This window comes from Blennius ocellaris (genome assembly GCF_963422515.1).
Source record: "Blennius ocellaris genome assembly, chromosome: 2".
Taxonomy (NCBI): Eukaryota; Metazoa; Chordata; class Actinopteri; order Blenniiformes; family Blenniidae; genus Blennius; species Blennius ocellaris.
In genome coordinates this window covers 20,776,399-20,788,285 of record NC_137651.1, presented here as the reverse complement: position 1 = coordinate 20,788,285, position 11,887 = coordinate 20,776,399, and positions in this window count along the sequence as shown.

Genomic DNA, 11,887 nt, shown 5'->3' with positions numbered 1-11,887 from the left:
CTATTCTAATATCTGAAACAATATCATTATTTCCAAATGACAGTGACAGAACAACGATGAAACTTTCATTAAAGATGTGTTCATTTTTGCAACCGCGAGACTGCAGTGTTCTGTCGGGTCTGATTACTGACAAAAAGCACAATTCTGTTTAAACCACAGAATGTATTGAAAGAAATTGTACTTTTAAGTTGTCTGTGAAAACTCATTCATCCAGCTCACTGGTTCCTGTCTTAACAATACAAGTGGATTTAATTAAAATTTGAAAGATATTTCCTTTCTATTCAAAACTCCTCGGATGAGAAATGAAAAGCATTTTAGTGATTACAATCAATCACAAACATTTAAATACAAAAGTATGCACATAAAATGTATGAATAAAAAACCTTTTTTTAAAGAAACAATGTGGTAAATAACTCACACAAAATGCATTTCAGAGCTGGTAAAACCCTTTTGATGAGAGATTAGATATTAATATCATATAATAATAATATAAGTCACTCATTATTTGCAGTATCAGGTTTTCTCAAACTCAGTCTGCCATTATCTCTTCAATAATTGCTATTAAATTTTCAATATAAACTCTTTTGGTATTCTTTGTAGAAAGTTATATTTGGGTTTGTAATAACTGCATTTTGATGAGATCTGCAGATTTAAACAAACAGCGTCACAAGTTGAAGACAAAAAATTACCATTTATGACTTTGCATGAAGAGATTAGAGATGGAATTGAGATGCAAATTGACATAAATGAGCTGAGAACTCAGAATATGGGCTATTGAGAATGGGACGTAAGAACACAGATTCCATTCAGGCAATTATAAGAGGAAATGAGTGGAAGATATTGCTTCAGAGCTGTGAAAATTGTTTTCCTCTGTCAGAAACTGATGATGCAGCACAAACTGAGGAAGAGGAAGTGGGGAGGGGAGGAGAGGCCTCACTCAAAGTCTGAATCTCTCCAAACTCTTTTTCCTTTCTCTCTAACAACTAGCAACTGCATGATAACATCACTCACATGACAGGTAATCTTTATGTAAAGTTTATATGACTCACTGTGCATGTTATCCTTGTGCATGCATGTGTTTTCCATAATTGTATGTTAATGCATGGCTATTATCTTATTATTATATTATTGTTGCTGATGTCATCGTTTTTCACACTAATCTGTGTTTACTCATATTATCCTATGAGATCAGCTTCAGTCCCCACAACTTGGATACAGAAGTAACAAAAAGATGAATGGGTTGGTCTGTAAATTAGAGATTATAATCCCACTCTGAAGCCGAGGGGGTTTGACATAATAAATATACAAATAAACACTGAAATATGGCCAATTTGGAGCCATTAATTTTATTTCATTTAATTTAAAGTTCACATTGTAGTACTGTTAGGTCAACTCTTTAGTGTTGAACAATGGCATTTGCATGCATTATTGTAAATGGATATCAGGATATCAGATATTTTGCAGCACGGTTCTACTGCCTCAACAGGCCTGAATTCTCCATATTGTTAATCACATTCATCCACTCAGACGCCAAAGATGAGCGCTTCAATGCAAAAGCAGAAGAAGGCATCTGATCCAACCTGCAAAATGACTCTTGAGATTCATTGGAATTATTTCAACTACGTAGGACTCTGTTTACGCAATGTTTCAAATGAAAATAAATCGTTTCTGATTCATAGAAGTGATATGTTTTCACAGCAATGTTTTGAAAACGATGTGGATTTACATGGGGAAAAATGCAGAAATCCTTAAAAAAAAATGTACTTATCATGCCAGGTCATGACTTGGCACTGTTGGTTGTATTTGTAATGAAAATACAAATACATGAGTGCAGAGAACAATACAGTAATGACATTAACAATGGCGAGTACACAGACATTCGTATGGCCAGACGACAAAGTAGCATTGTTATTACGTGCGACTCTCAACTATAAAACTACTGAATACCAGGAGAACATGGACTGGGAGTCATGGCAGTCTGGAGGCAAACATTGTTGTTATTGTTCATCCAGTAATCTGCAGAAGAGATATTTAATGCGGCAATAGAAGCAATTCAGAAAAACTGCATGTTCCGCCATTTGTACAGAGACAAACTTGAATAGAACAGAATAGAATAAAAGAGAAGAGAAGATGATAGAACAGAACAGAACAGAACAGAACAGAACAGAACAGAACAGAATAGAATAGAATAGAATAGAATAGAATAGAATAGAATAGAATAGAATAGAATAGAATAGAATAGAATAGAATAGGCTTTATGTTTGACACCTGTGATGTCGACTATACGTAGAAACAAATGTGTGCCTTTTCCACATATAAGCTTTTAGGTAAGGTTGAGAAAAACGCCACAGTTTGGGGTTCTCCTGACGACCCGCCAGTGTCTTGTCTTGCTCGTCACTAATCAGTGTCACTCTGCCCGCAGCACAACGCTGTCTGCTGATGCGGCCGGCGAATTCTGCAAAGGCTTTTCTCGCCGTGAGACAATCGAAGCGAAACACTGAGACGTGACTCGGAGTGAGAAACAGGGTTTGGTGTTCTGTCGACGTGTGATCCCGCGTGTGGTCGTTATATAGGTGAGCCCAACCCGATGTAACTGAAAGTCAAGGAGGTGCTGCCACAGGAGTAGGACGGTCCACTTGGCTGATTCCTGAAGAACTGTCATTGTAGAAGAAGAGTAAAAGTATTGGTCATATTGTAATAGATCCAGACCAACGTCAGACCTCCCTAGGGTCTCACAGCTTTTCCACAAACAGCAGTTTTTATTCATCCCGATAATTAGGCGATTTGTTTGGAGATCAATTTGGCCGGTAAGTGGCTCCTGATCCTGAACGACAGGGAAACAGGACCAAAAGTAATGCAGAAACTGACATTTAGTAGCTGCCTAATACACAAACTAGACATTACAGGAGTTTGAAGAACCAACCATGGATGTCCAGAACTGTTAAAATTGTTCTATTTCTAATGATATACTTGATAAAGACATCTTTTGATTGAATGTACCTTATTTATGGAATTGTCCTTGGCCGGTAACCGTAGAGCAAAACATACAGATACATACAATGTACCACTAGAGGTCTCTATATGACAATCGAAAGCCGCTACAGTACCATAGAAAAGTGCGGCACAATGACGAACTAAGCAAGAAAAAAGTCACCAAAAAGAAAAATCCATAGCAGAATGTAGAAATGTTACAACATGGATCAGAAAGCAGAAAGATTTCAGAATGTGAGAAAATCAGAGAAACTGTTTCTGTGATGAAGGAAACAAAGAAGGTTACTTGTGTGCTAAAATATAAGGAACAAATTAATAGAATGTTCTGGAGGGGAACAAAAACTGCTGGATTAGGATTAGCACCTTCTTGGAATGGTAAAATAAGTTAGACTTATATATGCTTTTTTTTTTTTTGCCTCTTCATGACAAACATTTTGACAGATGGGACTTATAATTTGGGAAATATGTTCATCTGCTAGCCTGGTTTTACTACTGATTACCAAGTTTTTTTTTTGCTTGTTTTGTTTTGGGGGGGTTTTACTACTCAAGAGCTTAAATGCTAAAGTCTATTCTTATGAGGTCATACTTTTTGTGTCATGTTGTAATCCTTTCACTGTGAATAAAGAAAACCAACAAGTGACTCACGCTGCTTATTTTTAATTCCATCTCATAAACGTTGCCTCAGGTTTGGCTGTAAATGAACCCAGAGACTTTAAGGAGTCCGGACAGTCCAATGGCTTGACTCCTTTAGAACCACGGCAGGTTCACACCAGAAAGAAAACCTGCGGGCCCGGGGGAAGCTGCCGAAGGTGGATCCTGAGTGGATCATTGTCTCCCGTCGCAGTAATATCTGAAGGTACGGCGGTCATATGAGCAGTGCTGTTGAACATGCTAGCACTTAACTGGGCCTGCAGCCTTCCCACCGCAGTCTGCGCCAATAGAAGTCATGGGACAGTGATGCCGGAGACGGTGTGGGTGATTGGGCAATGACAGGCCCGTGCTTGTGCTGCCATGTGAAAGCCTTTAAGAAGTCAGCTGCATGCAGCTTTGTGAGGGTGTCCTTTATCAAGTCAGCCATAGCAGCATTTCTACATTAAGGCTGGGCTGATGCAATTTTTAGAGAATCGGATTCATGCCTCGCGGCCGGATGGGGTGTGTGTGTGTGTGTGTGTGTGTGTGTGTGTGTGTGTGTGTGTGTGTGTGTGTGTGTGTGTGTGTGTGTGTGTGTGTGTGTGTGTGTGTGTGTGTGTGTGTGTGTGTGTGTGTGTGTGTGTGTGTAGACCTAATGAGATACTGGTTGACTTTGGTTCCGGCTGCAGTGAGTAAGTTATCATTGGCTGCCTTCATTCTTGATCAGGTCATGAGTTTCATCCTTCAGTATGAATGGATGTGATTAGATAACTGATTATTTGTTGACATTTTGCAATCAAATTAGATGGGTTTTTTTTTTTGTAGGAGCACAATAAGAAAGTCCTGTGATTGTTAGTTTAATGTTTGAATGGATTAGCTTTAGCATCAAATAGGGAATAGAATTCCAAAACTTTTCAGCAATTAGTTCCAAAACAACATTGCAAGGCAAATGTATTTATAGAGCACCATTCAAACACAGGGCAATTCACAGTGCTTTGCAAAGAAATAAAAGAAATTAAGGAAATACAGAAAAGCCTTACAAACGCTTAATAAATATATTAAGAAAATAAATACATCACAAAAGTTTTCATAACAGCATTAAAAGTAAACTAAATAAGGTAAGAGATTTATTAAGATAAAGTTAATAAAGTAAGTAAAATATATTGTTTATTGCAAAGCCTGTGTAAATAAGAATGGTTTAACTCCCGATTTAAAGAAGTGTGTGTCAGCAGTCTTCAGGTGTTCAGGAAGTTTGTTCCACAGGTGAGGAGGTAGGAACTAACAGCTGCTTCACCTTGTTTGCTTCTGACTGTCGGAACACCGAGTAAACCTCTTCTTGAGGACCTCAGAAGTTTGATATTCTACAAGTCAATCTGAGATGTATTCAATTGATTGTTTTTATCGAACACATTCATTCAGTGATTTCCTCTGTTGGATTCATGCATCGGATCTGATCCACCCTCTTCAACGGAAGGATTGATAGAAATGAATTCAGCTTCCTCACCATAGTGAAAGATGGTCCAAACCTAGAGCAGCCCCAACTCATGATGCTTCCTCCTCTATACTTCAATGTGAAGATGTTTTGATTGCAGTTCAAGTGTTTCCTTCCACCTTGTGTTCTTTTCTAACACGTCAACCTGGGGCTCCATTTACACGTCAAAATCTGATTTCAACAACACAACCACTACACCAATGTATACACACAATGGTTGAGTTGTGAACACATATTTACATTTTCCAGTTATTCTTTCTTTTTTTTATTATACAATTGTGAGCCTTTTTCATCGATCATTTGGAGTTGTTCTGGCTCGAGGTTCATCTTCAAGAAAAGTATTCACACTTCTATATTATCATCTTCATTTGATAAAAGTGTGTTCTAATTATGGGAAAAGACTTTAACCTCGGAAAAGCCTTGAATACATAAGTCATTCTTACGTGCTGTGAACAAAAGAACAACAACAAAGAAAAGAAAGACTACAGATTATGACAAAATAAAGGTACTGTATATCATATTTGAGCAGCTTAATTTCCAAGGGTTAATATTACCTTGTAGCCTCATGCAGTACAACGTATATGAAAATACTGTTTTCTGGACTTTAAGTGGTAAATCTGGTCAAAAGATGCACCTCTGCCATGAATCAAGTTTGTTTTGACATACTGAGATGATAATCCTCATCCAGCAGCTGCTGTTCTCCAAACACCGTGAATTTGTTTGTTAACAACTTCTTTCTTTTACTACTGACAACATTTTTGTTTCTTTCTGTTATCGAAGATATTGAGGCGGCAATTATGACTGAGACCTCAGGATAGCTGAAGTCTTCCACCTTTCATAACTTCATATATCCGTTTTAGGATTGGATTTTTATTTTCTGTGAAAATGTACCATCTTTAATTGATGGAGTATCCTTATCCTGTATTGCAGTAGTTTATTGTTGGTGCAATAATGGTACAATAATACAATCAAAACTGTTCTTTTACTGTCTGTTGCCCAAAAAAATTTTACTGTGCTGCAAACATGATTTGCTGCATGAGTAACAAAGAGCTGTTAATTTCATGTTTAATCAACATTGCAAATAACAAGGAAAACTGTTACCCGTTGATGCCTTACTGTAGGAGATCCAGTACATGTTACAGACACTTTTGAGAGGCTCAACTTTCTCAAAATGTAACGACAGTGGCAGAAGCACAAGGTAGGTACATTAATTGGATGTTGGCGAAAGAGAAATGGGAATATATACGCACTTTTTGGACTGTGCAATCAAATCAAGCATCGAAAAACATAAATTGCGCCCCTGTCTTCCTGTTCTAAAACCAAAGCGTTCTAGAAATATTTTTATTTGTATTTTTTGCATGTTTGAACAAATGTTCACTGCAGTGAAGTTTCGCTGTGAAACACAACAAGTCCACTGCCCACATCCAGAGACTTCAGCTGTCCTGGATACCAGAGAACATGTGAGCGAAGCGTGGGTATATCTCTGTAATGACTGACTGCCCCATTGTCACATGCAGATAAACCCCATGCCCCGAATCTGGTTAAAGTTTAACTAGCATTTCCCTATAATGCCTTTCACTTTGGTGTATAGAGAGAGGAACCTGCTTCTTATCGCCTCAAAACAAAACATACCTCTTCATCGGAACTCATGAACCCTTTGACATGCATTCTTGGAAATTAGTAAACAAGGGAGATAAATGGAAGAAGTTTTCTTGGGGAGAACGTTCTTTTTTTTGTAAACTCGTGAGTGAAGAGTTCAGTAGAACGTTGGCTGATCATTAATGCGATGTTGACTGATGGCAGGTCAAGAGTGGATTTTGTGAAAGTGACTGAAGTTTGCCCGACTGTAAGATCTTTTGAGCATTTATATCAGATTTTCGCAGAAGGTTTGAAACAGAAGAGTTGCAACGCAAAAAGCAGTTTATTTCTAACATGTAATAGAATATTGCAGTGTATGAGGAGGAAAAATGAAGGTAAAATGCTATAAATAATATTTGTATTTGGGAATTTGATTAATTGGAGGAAATATAACTTATTAAAACACGCCCTATATAATTAGAGCTAACTATAAACTATAAATAACTATATATCCCACCCATTATAGCTATTTTTGAAAAGCAAACTGAACAAAAACAGCAAAAGAAAAACTTTTATTTTCAGGAATTAATATCTTATTCGTGCTTTATTACCTTTTCGGCTGCAGTTTTTAGATTTTATATGCTATCTTTAATGTTTTCATGCTATTTCAGTAATATAACAAGTTTTTGAATTATTGTCAAAATGTTAACACAATATCCGCAAATATATTATCTTACACCATCGCACTAGTTTCTCTGTCGTTACTGAGAAAGACAAAACAATATTCCAAAATGTTACAGAAGTGCAGTCATTGGCTTTATTCTATTTAAAATGGCCACAAATCGGATTTTGCTGTCCATGATTGTTTTGTTGGTTTGCTATATCACCAGATCATCAGCACTCAGTGTTTTGTGTACGTTATCCTTGCCAGAGATGACTTCACAGTGAGGGTTTCCCTAATCAATCTCCTTTATAAGGTAGCGCCCAAATATGGTGGCTATGACCACACATTCACTTTCTTTCCCTAATATAGCAGGGACAGACCCTTCAGCCTTCAGCTCACATGCAGGGAAACCCTTCCTGTCAGCTGTGGGAGCCGGTTTATGACAGCGGGGTGTGACACAGCCTCTGATATATCACCCAATCGTTAACAGAACTGGTGAATAAGGCCTCTAGTATCTCCCACCAGAACCAAACCAGGTTAGATTGTAGATCAAAGGTACATTTTACTGCACGGTATTCAGAGCGTCATTAACACCAATGAGAACACGTTAATGAGCAATAGTACTTTTACATGCTCTGTCTGTGTAAAGTAACAAATAATAAGAACACCGAGCAAATGAGTTCTGCAAAACGTACGCTGGCTGCTGGATTGTTACTGTCATTATCTTCAAGGCCAGCCTGAATACTCACTGAGCTTGTTTGCTCTCAAAGTTCAGATGAACTTTTTTATTTGACTGTTTTCAGACAGGCACAAGCTAGATCAAACAGACCAAAAATACAGTTTTCTGGAAAACAAACACTCCTTGTACCGGGCACTCAGAATGTGTTTTCTTTCTCACAAAAAAATAGAGCGATACTTTGATTGCTTCATTGTTAAAAAAAAAAGAGGGGAAAAAAGAATCAAATAGATCGGCAACAGAAAAATAAATCCTGAACACATCTCGTATAGTGAATTCGCATTTCTACCATAATCCGGATTATTTCTAAGTAATTTGAAATTGCATGAACAGAAAATTTAAAGTGGAGTTACATGAAGCTGAACAAACTGTTCCTTTAAACCAAGAGTGTCAAACACATTTTAATCCAGGGGCCAGTTGTGTCAGCAACTGTTACAAAATGTGTTAAAAAAAATTTAAAAAAAAATGTAAGCATTGTTTTCTTTGATATTTTTAGTGTTCGCTTGGTAGTTTGGTTGGATTGGATCCTCGGATTGAAAAATATTTTTTAATTATTTTTCACAAAGTGCAAAAATGTAAACATCTAAATGCAAATAATTTATATTTAATGAGAAATAATCTTGAATATTGCGGTTTTCTGTTGTTTTAATGATTATAATTTATTATGGGTTAATTAATAAAACATGACTAATAGTCTGGAGTTGTCAGACAATAAAACTTGTAATTTTATCCAAAAGCCACATTTGCATAATAACATTTCAAGAGAAAAGACCTCATTTCTGCATTTTCATTTCAGAAAGGTTTAATGTCTGCACTGCAACACTTTGAAACCCGTGTCCATTTACATAGAAAATTATTGAGTTCGCATTCCAGGTCACGAGCTGCTGCTGTTGTTTGTTTATGTAATGAAACCACAAACATGGACATTCGTATGGAGAGACAACGACATTGGACAACTGTTACGAGTGACAGTCAACTATAAAACTACCAAGACCCAGGGGAATATGAACATGACACTCTGGAGGCCGACATTTTCCATTATTGTCCATTGAGTTGTACAAAGAAGAACTGTTTACTACAGCTCTGCTGCACATGTGCAGTAGCAGCACTTTTGAAAAGTTGCATTTACTCCGTTTCCACGGGAGACGGAGACGGAGCATTTTCAAAAAAAAAAGTGCATCCTGGGACTCTTTCTTTTTGTAATGCGTTCCCAGTGGCTCAGAGCCCTGCTCTGTGCAGGCGTCAGGCATGGTTGTAGCAGTCAAAACACAGTCGGGCAGTAGGAGAGGTGCAACATGAGCAGGCAAGAAACATGATATCAGAAGAAACATGATGCGAAACCGAGAATAAACCCACACGCTTGGGCTGACAGGCGCTGCACCAAAACAGAAGTTTTCAGTTTTCCCCAATGAAGATGCTGGACGCTTTTCATCTCTTGACACACTGAGCTTCTCCCAGTACATAAATCCTATCACAGCAATGGCTGCAATAATCAATCAACATCAAGAAGTATGCAAACGGGAACGTCCAAAGAAAATGATCTTGATGAGAATAATTCCTCCTACAAGACGTTTTAGCAGCATGCTTCCAGCACCCTCAACATAAATAAAAGACTTTTTCCTTTGATTGAAGTCCTGAAGGAAGATTTTAAAGACATCCCATTGAAGAAAGAAAAAAGCTTTTTGAGAAGTAGCGTGGATTACATAATGTGGTAACGAGCGCCCGCAGGGAGAGAATCTCAGTTTGACTAACTTATGGTAGAAAGGCATCATCAAAGCAGAGGTTTGTGGAGCAGATTGTGTGGCAGCGGATCTTATCGGTTCACGTTATAGCATTCTTTACTGGAGTTGAGAAAGTCAGGCACAGAGATTCACACAGGGCAAAATCAAATGAGTGGTTATACAGAATGTCATGTTGAGACATTGCAGATATTTCGAGAAAAAAAATTTGCAAGCTACAAATATCGCAGAGTTTCATCAAATTCGCTATTGTAATGCCAACATTGCATTTTTCTCAGTGGCGTGGAACGTCTTTTACAAGTAACGAAGGGTAAAGGTGGAAACTGTTGTCAAGAGAAATGTTCCTCTTGTCCCAGAAATCTTTTCTGTGTACAAATTGTCAGGGATCAACAATTAACAATTATTTTGTTTTTGACTCCACAATTGAATCTCGGCCCATTTTAAATAACAATTCAAGTGAAAACACATAATTTGTTTGCATTTTCGTCTCGGAAAGGTTTCACGTTTCTGAAGCAATATTTTGAAAAGGATATCTGTTTACACAGAAATGGCAGAAACACTGAAAATGATGTCGTTTTGATGAAGGTCCACTGCTGGGTGCTATTAATTGGTTGTTTTTGTTTGGGTTTTTTTAATGCCCACATGCAGAGAACAATGCTATAAACCTTAACGATGGTGAGTTCACGGACATTCATAGGGACAGACGACAAAGTTGGATTGCCATTACAGTGACTCTGAACCATGAAACCACCAAGTCTCAGGAGAATCTGGACTGGAAGTCATGACACTCTGGAGGAAAACATGGTTGTTACTGTCCATCTACTCGAGCGTGTGCAGAAGAACTGTTTACTACAGCCATGGTGTGCATGTGCAGTAGCAGCGTTTCAGAAAAGTTGCATTTCCCCAGTGATGGAGTCAGAGATTTTGAAAAAACAGTTGCATTTTCAATGGCGCTGAGCGCCGTTGTCATGTGAACGGAACCCAACAAAGGTTTTACGTTTTCACTTGATAAATGTTGCGTAAACTGAGCCTCGGTGTTGTTTCTTTCACTGTCATTTATGTTTTGCTTTCTTTCTTTTTTTTTGTCTTGCTTTGACCTTCGTGGTTTCTTTAGTGTTGTTTATAGATTGCCCTATCCATTCTTCGCCCAGTCCAGGTTTATAACGGCTAGATATTTGTCCTGTTTTGTTTTGGTGTCTGTTGGACCATTATGTTTTATTTTGAAATTCCCCATCTCAAGTGTCATTGGGAAAGACCATAGCCCAGACTTGACATGTTGGATGAGCAACAATGACAAGATGATATGTGCGATTTCATTCCTATAAGCTCTCAACCCATGTCCAAAAAAGTGCAAGCGATAAGGGGTCGGACATTGACCTCCACACTCACCCTCTCGTGCCTTTCAGCCTTTCATACAGTCAGAGAATAACAGAATTACAGGAGACACTGCTGCACATGATCTTGGCCTCGTTAAGCTCTGTCTGTAATTATCAAATTGAGTGGAGCACGGATTTTATTCTGCTGCCCAAATTGGAAAACCTCATTTACTTTGAGCATTTCGGCCTCCAGCTTCCATTCATCTCCTCTTTTTTCCTGTTTCCTTTCTACACATACTGTTTCTGAGGGTGAGCCACACAAAAGAACCTCTGTGTGAGGTATTTGGGTAACTTACACTACAAATAGGTTGAGATCAGATCAGGGCTTTGGCCAATCTTTTATTGCAAAACTCATTTTGTTGGAGTTACATAACGTAGTTTCCTACATTTACAGCACTTGCACTGATGAGCTTCTGTTTATTTGATCATACTAGCTGGTCATGGGACACTGCCATGTAAATGACCAATGTGAAGTAATTACGGAACAAAATAATGCATCAAATGTGATGCTGATTGAGAAATCATCTTCTGACTCCTTCTTTTATCCTCTGACAGAAAATTTTCCTTCCAATAATGTGATATAATTGCTTTGGGAAAGACTAAATCAGAGGTTATAAAACAGAGACTCATTTTTGCAATATTCTTGAAGTTTTTGTTAAAGTGCTCTCTAAGTTATATTCT